The sequence below is a fragment of the Tachypleus tridentatus genome, chromosome 1 (assembly GCF_004210375.1).
Source record: "Tachypleus tridentatus isolate NWPU-2018 chromosome 1, ASM421037v1, whole genome shotgun sequence".
In the NCBI taxonomy this organism is placed as follows: Eukaryota; Metazoa; Arthropoda; class Merostomata; order Xiphosura; family Limulidae; genus Tachypleus; species Tachypleus tridentatus.
The window spans coordinates 92811540-92822071 of record NC_134825.1 but is presented as its reverse complement, the minus strand read 5'-3'; the positions used below and the strand labels follow the sequence as shown (position 1 = coordinate 92822071).

Here is a 10532-nt window from a genome sequence, read left to right as displayed (position 1 = left end):
TCAATATATATCAATGCGTTACCTTCACGAATGTGATGTTTTGCAGAAATAACCGTTATTTATACAATTAAAAATTGACTAATAAGCACATTAAAGAATTTTATGTCATTTACTGGTAATATTTCCGTCAGGCCAACACTCTCATTTAAATTTATTTTTTTATATTAAATGATCTCAATATATTCTTGGTTGTAATGAATGGCTTATTTGTAAAACGTACAATAATTTTGATTTTCCTCAATCTGTAATAAGGAGTTTCATCAAAGTTCCGACAGTGTCTAGTGTCAATTATAAAATTATATATTCAAAAAATAAATGCCAAACACAAAGCTGAATAACTATATATATATTGTTTTGCAATCTTTCAGCTAACAACATTGTTCAAAATTTTACAACACAAGAAAGTATGACTCCCAGCTATCAACTTGTCGATGGCTTCAAGATTGCTAAAGCTTTTTCACCAGACACATTTCGCAAAGTCCTTTCTCATAAACCGCGAAACGATGATATATTCATCGTAACCTTTCCTAAGTGTGGAACAACGTGAACGCAGCATATCGTATTGAACATTCTTAAAAAGGGAATCCCACCAGAAACTTTTGAAGAATTTCAAAAGCTTAGTCCTTTACTTGAAATTACATGGCCTGGTTTTGTAGAAACCATGCCTCGTCCCGGAGCAATTAAAACTCACCTGCGTTTTAGTCTTAAACCTTACTCTCCCCAGGCCAGGTACATCTTCGTGGCCAGAAATCCCTTTGATTGTTGTGTATCTTTTTATCATCACACCACGGAGTTTCCGCTCTACCAGTTTTCGGATGGGACATTTGATGAATATTTTGAGATTTTTATAAACGGCCTAACGGATTTTGGGGATTATTTTGACCATCTTTGTCTTGGTATGAGCACCGAAAATATATAAACGTATAAATTAAGAGTACAATCGCATGTTACTTGAGGATGACAATCTAACGGAGAGAATTATTTGTCAGACTCTTGTGAAGAACATGAAAAGCTCTGTTAATAAACATTTTGGAATTTTTTTCAGATTGAATCCCAACGACGATCAAATAAAAGATCCGAATTATCCTGAAGGATTAAAATACATCTTAAAATTTATGGAAAACCTTGAATTTAATCCAAAGTCAGAAATCAAAATAGTAAGGAAAGGTATTTTCGGTGACTGGAAAGAACACTTTTCTCCATCACAATCACAACGACTCATGGCAAAGTTTTGCCAAAACATTCAAGAAACTAACATTGATCAGTTGTGGCCAGAGTCTTTTCTTGCGAAAGATCAGATTTGACGATACAATGTACGGAATGAATGTCAAAATTAAGTTGTACTTAGCTTAAATTAGGGTAAAAACAAATACTTGAAAGCTTAATCTTATGTTATTTTTTACTGGTTCTTTGATTTCTTTGTGACAGTAGCAACTTAAATTTGTAAATGAAATAAAAAAAACTTGAAACTGCTTTGAAACGTTTTTATTTTTAGATATCATGTTTTAAGTAACAGAAAAATAAAGATCAAATATAAAAAAAAATTCAAACTAAGATAATTTTATACACCTAAAATGTCTTATCGTTTCACGTTTTATTTATATTGTATTTTATCCTGTAGGAATAGCTGTCTCGGTTATTTGATATTATTAAATATTTTGCAAAATTGTTTTAATATATTATGTAAAGTTAATCATTCAATCTTTTCTCATGATATTTCGCATGTTCATAAGACAGGGTTCATAAGACAAGCTGCAATATGACAGACATGGTAATCTAAGTACTAAAGAGTTTACTAGTTGGTTAAGAAGAAAACTGTAGATCAACTAAATTAGAACAACTTACAATCAGTAATGCTACACTCTAACAATTTTACTAACACAAAACTTAGTGATGAGTTCAATCGAAGAGTATTTTGACATAATAATTAGTTAAATGAAATTCAACAACAACAAATGATTCCAACTACAAGAAACTAAGATCTGGTTACTCCTGTAAATTGTAGTTTGAATTTACATTATGTTGAAAACGATTTTCTCTTTTGGCATAGAACAAACTTCATTCAGCATGAGTGGAACGTGTTGAAAACAAAATCAGGTGGAGCTATATTTAAAGCGTTGTTCACTGAATCTCGTTTCACCTTATATTGCTCCTTAGTAGATTATTATTTTTAACTATCTAAACTTTCAACAAATTTTGTTTATAGGCGATTTCGAAACGTGATGCAATAAACATAAAACTGATTAACAAATGTAAAAATGCATTATCGTAATTTTAACTGTTTCGGGAAATAAATATTGGAACCTTTTTCCTGATCTAAAACTACTAAATATTAAACACACATCAAAGAACACTCAACAGGAGTGAAAAAACTAGTGTAGCTGTGGATCAGCAATAAACAACCGACAGTTTATGATAATTGATGCAGTAAGAATAAAGACACATTTCTAGGAGTATTTACATTTCAGTCAAGACTGTACGGCATGTCTACCTTACATTACGTAAAAAGGTATAAAATAGTTATTTAAATAAGTTTATATGTGTATAATTGTAATGTAAATTTCAAATAAAAAGTAATAGCTGGTATCCAGTGTACTTTTCAAATTGCAGGAATATTTATTTTAACGTAGTTTGTTCACAAATGAGATCTCGCCATAACACATGCAGTTGCAGAAGTGCATACATATATATGAATATATATCATATTAAAAATGGTGTATTAGTAACTGAAGTATATCCCCATTAAAAACAAACATCTGGCAATACCAATTATGACATTTAATATTTATAAGCTCTAAATGAAATCGTAATCCCTTCACTTTGGCAGTAATGTTTATACCAGTACAGTAGTTTATGATAATTGTGTAAATTTTTGCTATAAATATATATTCGAAGCGACTGAAACATATCGGATTCCTTGCGATATCACTTTAAAGTTCTTTATTTTGTGACGTAATATTGACCCATCTTTTAGCAGTAGTCAAGAATTGTTTCCGTAATATTTTAGGTCTAATATTCTCAACTATGTAATTCATGTAATCTTGATATACGTATATGCAGTGACAGCTTTACAAAAATCCAATACTGAAAAACATATTCACTGGTATTCATTCTTGGGTTTTTCTAAATTGATAGAAAATAAATTATTTTGTAAAAGTTATACCGTATTTCATTCTCTTTACCAAGTTTATCATGGATAAACAGCCACAGAAGTAAAGCTGTGAACGCTAAAAAACCGGGAGGTATTCCAAAACTTCTGTGAAAACTGCTTATAAACTTGTGGATGACATTGGATTGGCTTATATACGTAGTCAGAGCAAATATATTATTCCGAAGATACACTGCTGAGCAAACTCTTAAGGGCAATGAACATAAAGAAAAAATATCAATTTTTTGTTCTTAGACTAAACCACTTATTTGAGTAGAGCTTCGAAAGATGAAAGTAAGAAAATAGAAAATAAAAATATAAACCTTTTTTAGCATTTACTGGGGAAAATGTGAACATTATGAAATTAGCCTAAATACTAGCTGGTCAAAAGCTTAAGACATACCAAAAAGAAGTGCTAAACAGGATAGGAAATAACCAACAAGAGGTCTCAGTAGTATGTTGCATGACCGTCATTCCAAATAACTTCAAACATTCGCTTTGGCATGGGCGATATAAGCGTTTGCAGAAGGCTGGCTGGAATGTTATTCCAAGTGGTGAAGATGGCTTCACGAAGGTCATGCAATGTTTAGAATTGGCGTCCATTTCTCTAGACTTCCCTTGCCACTCACCCCCAAACATTTTCAATGGGGTTCAGTTTGGGCGAACACGCTAGATGGTCCAAAAGAATCACGTTACTCGCCATTAAAAAGTAACTTGTCCTGCGAACATTGTGGATTGCAGCGTTGTTCTGCTGAAAGATCCAGTCATTTCCATACAAGCGAGGATCTTCATCCAATAAGGATGCTCTCTAAAACATGCCAATGCAGCCAACTGCTGTTTGACGCCCCTGTATAACCTGAAGCTCCATTGTTCAATGGAAGGAGAAAGCACCCCAGTTGATGATGGAAACTTCTCCACTGTATCGTGTAGAAAATGTCTCCGATGGAATACTCCTATCCTGCCGGTATCTTTGGAAGCCATCTAGACCATTCAGGTTAAATTTTTTCTCCTAAGAGAACAATACCTGCGTCCACTTTTTACGTCCCATGCTTCTCAGCAAAGTTTAACCGAGCTGTGTCGTGGTGTGAAAGGAGGTGTGGCCTTTAAAGATGTTTGCGGTTATTAAAGCCTTTCTCTCGTAGATGCCGTCTTATTATTCCTGAGATAGATTCTGCGTACGTAAGGGCCTTAATCTAATTCGACGATCGGCTGGTGTCTTGCCGGACAACCCGTTGAATCCTCCTGCTCAACGCCGAAGAAATTTTCTTGGGCCGACCACTTGAAATTCTCCTTCCGTATCCTTCTTTTAAGAAATTTGCAACACCAGTTTTACTACGCCCAATCTTACCAGCAATGGCACATTGAGAGAGACCTTGCTCGACAATTCTGCCACGTTAAAACTCTGTCAACTTTTTAGCCTTTGCCATGCTTATATGACACAAGAGATGTCAGTGGGAAATGTTGACAACGTTAATGCTTGAACACAAACGACTAAATTTCGCTACGTGTTTAACGATTAACGTTTCGTTTCCGTATGGTCTTAAACTTTTGACCAGCTGGTATTTAGGCTAATTTCATAGTGTTTACATTTTCTCTATCAAATGCTAAAAGGTTTTTTTTATTTTCTGTTTTCTCATTTTTACCTTTCGAAGCTCTACTCAAATAAGTGGTTGAGTCTAACAATGCAAAATGTATATGTTTTGTTTATGTTCATTGGCCTAAAGATTTTTACAACGCTGTATAGAGACAATATCTTTGAGAGAGATTAAAATCGAATTTTTTTCTATTTTTTTATTAACTAATATAGATTTCACAAGAGGAAAATACAATATGGAGAATCGTTTGTGCACACTAACACACTTCGTGTCAGCGATGATACAAACTATGGTGATGCAACCACTTTCAAAACAACTAATATTTTCAGTTATTTTCTGGTTTTTATTTATAAACATACGATTGCTTACCCTTTGAGATTAACGTAGATATTTTAAAAATTAAAGGCTATTTACTTAAAAAAACGGTATCTTATTTCACTAAAGTTTTTCTTCGTTGTCTTCAAGCAACTGCGTCTGTTCCAGAAATATATATGATTCGAATGATATTATGTTCCTGTCTAGTTTAGATTACTTTTATGGTGTTTCTCTCATTGTATTTTTTTCTTTAGATTATTTTCAAATGAAATGTGCTATTTTTAACAAAAACCGCGTTCATGTTGTTCCGGAATTTAGTCTCACATTTAGTTTTCGGATTTTTGTATATCCCATGATGAAGTCCTATTTAGTGTCTCAACTTCCTGAATGCTGTTGTTGTTCGGGTTGGAGTGATACAAATCTTTCAACGATGTATCATAAGTACTCGTTTTCTGCTCTACAACATGTTCTTCTGCTGAAGAAATAACAAGTCTATCTAACGGATTGTTTACTTTATGGTAACCCCTCTTCTAGTGGCACATCGGTATGTTTGGGGATATACAGTGCTAGAAACCGGATTCGATACCTGTGGCGGGCATAACTCAGTGTGTAGCTTTATGCTGAACTTTAAAATAAATCCAACAGATCACTACTGGGTCACTAGAAGAACACTGGAATTATTATATTTAAACATGCTGCAATTGATGGCTATCGACATTTAAACTAAAACGGTTAAGTAAGAAAGAATTACATCATAATAACATCCTGATTCTACATTAAAACTACAAATAAATTCCAAACAGCCACCTACGACTAGAAGATGTAATTAAACAAATGCTTCCAAAGACTTGGCTTTTCAGGAACAGGATAGGAAAAGGAGAGTCGCATAGAGATTGTTTTTTTCAAAATCGTGTAAAAAACTAACTAATACGGTGTGAAGAAGGTTGTAAAGTTCAACAACAGAAATGTCAAAGGTTGAATAGAAAAAAACGAAAAGCGACACATTATCAAAGAATAGCAAAATGATCAATATAGTTTTCCAATGAAAATGTCGAATTTTTAAAGATAACCTGCAAGAAGTTTTATAACAGACGGAGCAACGAGCAACGGTTATTCCAGGAATTGTATATATATATATATATATATATATGCGAAATATTCCACATTATGTTCAAATATCTAGTTACCACATATTATATTTAATCTTGTCTCCACACCAAGTCAAGTAACGCCGTGCATGAAGTCACCTCACTTTCATGCAAGCATCACATGTTCATATCAATTTCAAGCGACAATCACGTTCAACTTCCTTGAGGTACTCTCGTTTCTCTCCACAGAAAATTCAAAGGCAGATAGATTTAGAGATCCCAGCCACTCCGTGACTCTGATTATGGAAAGTTTATTCATTACTTTGTTGAACATTAGTGGCTTTGCTTCTTTTCTACAAATTCACGTCAACTGCCTTTGTCGTCCATCTTCTCTGCCCTATGCCAAGTATTATAATTTATCTCGGACGAGTCTCCTAGTTGAACTGATTTAAATTGTAAATAGAATTTGGAACTTAATTAAATATCCAAATATATCAAACTCATGATATTTGCCAACAACTCTGATATACTTTGATAAAGAGCATTCATGATGAAACTTTGTAAAATTAACGGCAACATCTTGTTGTGGAGACACAAGAGTATAGGAGAACGTTTCGAAATGCGGAAGACTTTCTACAATTGTATCTCTTTAACAGGCAGTTGCCGTCCTTTCTACAAGGTTTCATCTTAACTGATATACACAAATTTCTTTGTTAACACAAATATATATTTTAATGTATAAACAATATGGCAATTTATAATAACTGTTATTGCAAATATTTAGTACAAATAATAATTTGTATATACATATTTTATAAACAATACTAAATCTTATAGATATAAGACGTAAATTACTTCCAAGGTAGTTAGTTTGGAAAGAGGAGTAGCGTCCTAATGTAAAAGTACCTCCTTCTTACTTTATCAAGCAGCAGACCTGAACATAAGTTCAAAATTTACGAAGTCCAAATTCTAATCAAGAACACTTAGTGGTTTTGATAAGATATTCGTTTAAGATAAGATATGTGGATAAGATATCCAGCTTTGCATATACTTATATTTTGCTTAAAGAAATAGTTCGAAGTAAACTATGAGGTGTTATTTTTTTATTTATACAAACCACCAACCCTAACAACTTCTAAAGCGCTTTTAATACATTTGAAAGAAACTATCCCAATTCTCTGGAAACTCTACACATGTTTTTTTGTTTTTAACATAAAAGATTTGTCCTACGGTAAGTCTTCGGATTTACAAGACTAAAATCAAGGTTCGATTCACCTCGGTAGACTCAACAGATAGGCTAACACACACAAAAGATTTAGAGGGGATAATGCTGTTAATCTTAAACAAAGATATATCGCACGAAAACAAAAAAAAAACTATGTTTACAAACTGTTAATTTGTTGTTTCGAACACAACATATATTTAAATGTGATTAACAGCTTATTAATCGACGTCATGTTAGAAAGTCTATTTTGAAGAGTGTGTGATTTTGTATTTTTTTATTGCAAAGCCACATCCACTGAGTCCATAGAGGGGAATCGAACTCCTGACTTTAGCGTTGTAAATCCATCGACTTACCGCTGTACGAGGGACGTGATTATAGGTGTATACATAAATGCATTCTACCGTGTTTAAACTGCAAACAATTGACTTTCAATTCCATGTCATGCTGAATTTATTAACAGCAAAGCATCTTCAACATACAGAACAGATACTGAAAAACTACCTCAATATGACTTATTGCCTCATTCAGTTATTCGCAAGTATTTTCTGTATAACGTAACCTTTCACAGGTTTTAATTAAATAGCAACATAGTGTTAAAGTAACGTGATATATTTTGTTTAATTATTATTCAATGTTTAATCTCTCTGAGACTAAACAGCCCTCCCCAACTGGCTTAGTCGTAAGCTGTAAGACATATAACGTCAATAGCCGGGTTTTGAAACCCTTGAGGAGTACAGTTCAAATAACCAATTGTGTAGCTTTTTATTCGATCAGAAACAAAGAAAATAATAATTTCGATTTTTATGCATTTCATAATGCAATACAGAAACGAAAGTCAACCATTAAAGTCAAAATACAATGAAATGTAACTATGTTTACATGCAAAATTACTTCACTCTTTCAGGTAGTTAATTCATCCCATACATTAACTGCAAATAATAACGGGAACATTGTTGAAGTATACTGCATACATAAGAATTAATTAAACAGAATGTACACATACTTTTTGATTTTCGTGCGACATGCTTGATGTTTAAAGTTATCTAGAACACTTGTTCCATATCTTCCACGTATGAAAAACATTTGTTGAGTTCCAAAACAACTGCGTACTTTATCAATTGCGTTCAAAGCATATTAGAAGTTGTACGGCTTAGATCTATTAAGTCACTTTATGAGTAGCAACAGTTCGGGTGCATTTTTCAGGTACCTTTCTTTTCTCGTCTTCATGGAAACATCGAAATGAATTATCTGTCCCCAATACATGCTTTAAAAGAAAACAACTTTACAGAAACTTTGTCAAACATCACAGATATGGAGTCTAAGCATTCTTTCGAGCATTTCCAGTTTAGTGGCTTGTTGTAATATGCTTGAAAATATAAATTATAGAAGCCACAGTAGTTGCTGCGAAATCACAACGGTAGAAATAATATTCTATTCTTATAATACACACACGGAAACAAAGTAGGAAGTGCATTTTGTTTCTCTTTTTCACCTGTAACTAAATCAGTCAAAAATCCATCCTTTGATTATAGTCGGTTCATGATGATTATAAAGAAGATAATATCTGACACATCGTGAAAACATTTGTAATTGATATCGTAAATCAACGGTGAAGTAATGCCTTACCCTAAATCCAGAATAGTGTAACACAGCTTGAAATACACAATAATATATTGTTTTGATAAACAGAAACCTACGTTAATAAAGATTTTTAAACATGGGAAAACATCTTATTGATGATCGAACACTATTTCGGTAGAACATTGTCCCGTCTTCTTCGGGTTTGATCCGTATCCATTGCAGTTTTGTAAGTGTTTAGGTTTTCAAATCCTTCACGTCCCAACGAACTTGAAGTCTGAAATATAGCAAGAGACGATCAGAATCTGTTGTTTCTCTTCACCTCGCGCGCGGTAAAGGGTGTGGTTAATGATAAATTTACGGGATTTAGCAAAATATTGAATAGGATGTTAGTTGCAAACCAATTTCTGATATATATATATATATATATATATGAATGTTAGGAATAAGCGTTGTTGAAATGTGCCAAAGGCTGCAACAAAAGAAACAAGTTCAAAATAGTTCTAAGTGTTTGGTTCATGTGCAATGAAACAAAGAAGAACTGGGACAAAAATGAAATTAAACCCTAGAGGTTAATTTTTTGATCAAAATTTTAAAATGGATCTGGTAGAGATGTAAACGATCATTTCAAGACAACTGATTCAATTTGAATTAAATTAACTGGATAACTAAGGAAACGGCCATTTTCAAAACAGGGATTTATAAATTCTATACATAAAAAACTTTCGATGTGGGAGAAGGTAGGTAATGGAAACACCCAGAGAAAACCCACTTGCACAGCCAGGGCTCCAAATAATTTCTGAACCGTACCCAAAGAAAAGATGAATAAAAAGAGAGAATGCGTGAGCACAAGCATTTTAAGAATTGTAGAATAGACTTAAGGACAAAATGTCTAAGTTAGGCTGGGCGGAAGCTTGGTCGTATTCGGAGTCGTCTCTGGTTTGGGGACGTAGGAGAAGAAAGGATGGTTGTAGTGAGAAAAGTCCTTTAAGACTGAGAGTGGTTCGTCGAAAACATGTAGTTTGTTCCATCATCAATAAAATGCTACCTTTCCTTGTGTTTATATCCCTGGGAAAATAAACACAAGTCACAGACGGGAAGCTCTTCTTCTGACCACATTCAGTCCATTTGTATACTCTATATTTCAATGAAAAAAAAAGGAACATTTAAGCTCAGGTTCTAAATAAACTTTTAAAGCTGTAAAAGTGAAGAAAAAGCGCAGCATTGTTATTTCCATTTACATGAATTTATTCACAAAAAGACTGCACCTGCAAACCTTACATTAGTGATAGATATAACTTTTCTTTTGTAATATGTGTTGAAATTTGGTAATGAAAACAATATTCGTCAAGAAAATTCAGGAAAATAAGTTGACAAAAAAGACATATGATGTTAAGTACAGTACTATCTCTTTAAGAATTATGAGTTCCTTTTAAGCTCTTTGGAAGAGAAAAATTTAGAAGACGATAGGTTAAAAATAAAGTGATCAGTATGTTCTGACAATAAAATATTCTTAGAAAAATAATTAAAATATTCCATTTCCAAAAAATAAGACTTTCTATAGCAGCAAGAAAGAATATTTT

The 10532-nt window shown here is 33.1% G+C and overlaps 1 pseudogene; it reads left to right on the top strand.

Moving 5' to 3' along the window:
* The first annotated feature begins 372 nt into the window (after nucleotides 1–372).
* Nucleotides 373–10532, top strand: part of LOC143232725 (amine sulfotransferase-like) — a 30069-nt pseudogene continuing 19909 nt past the window's right edge.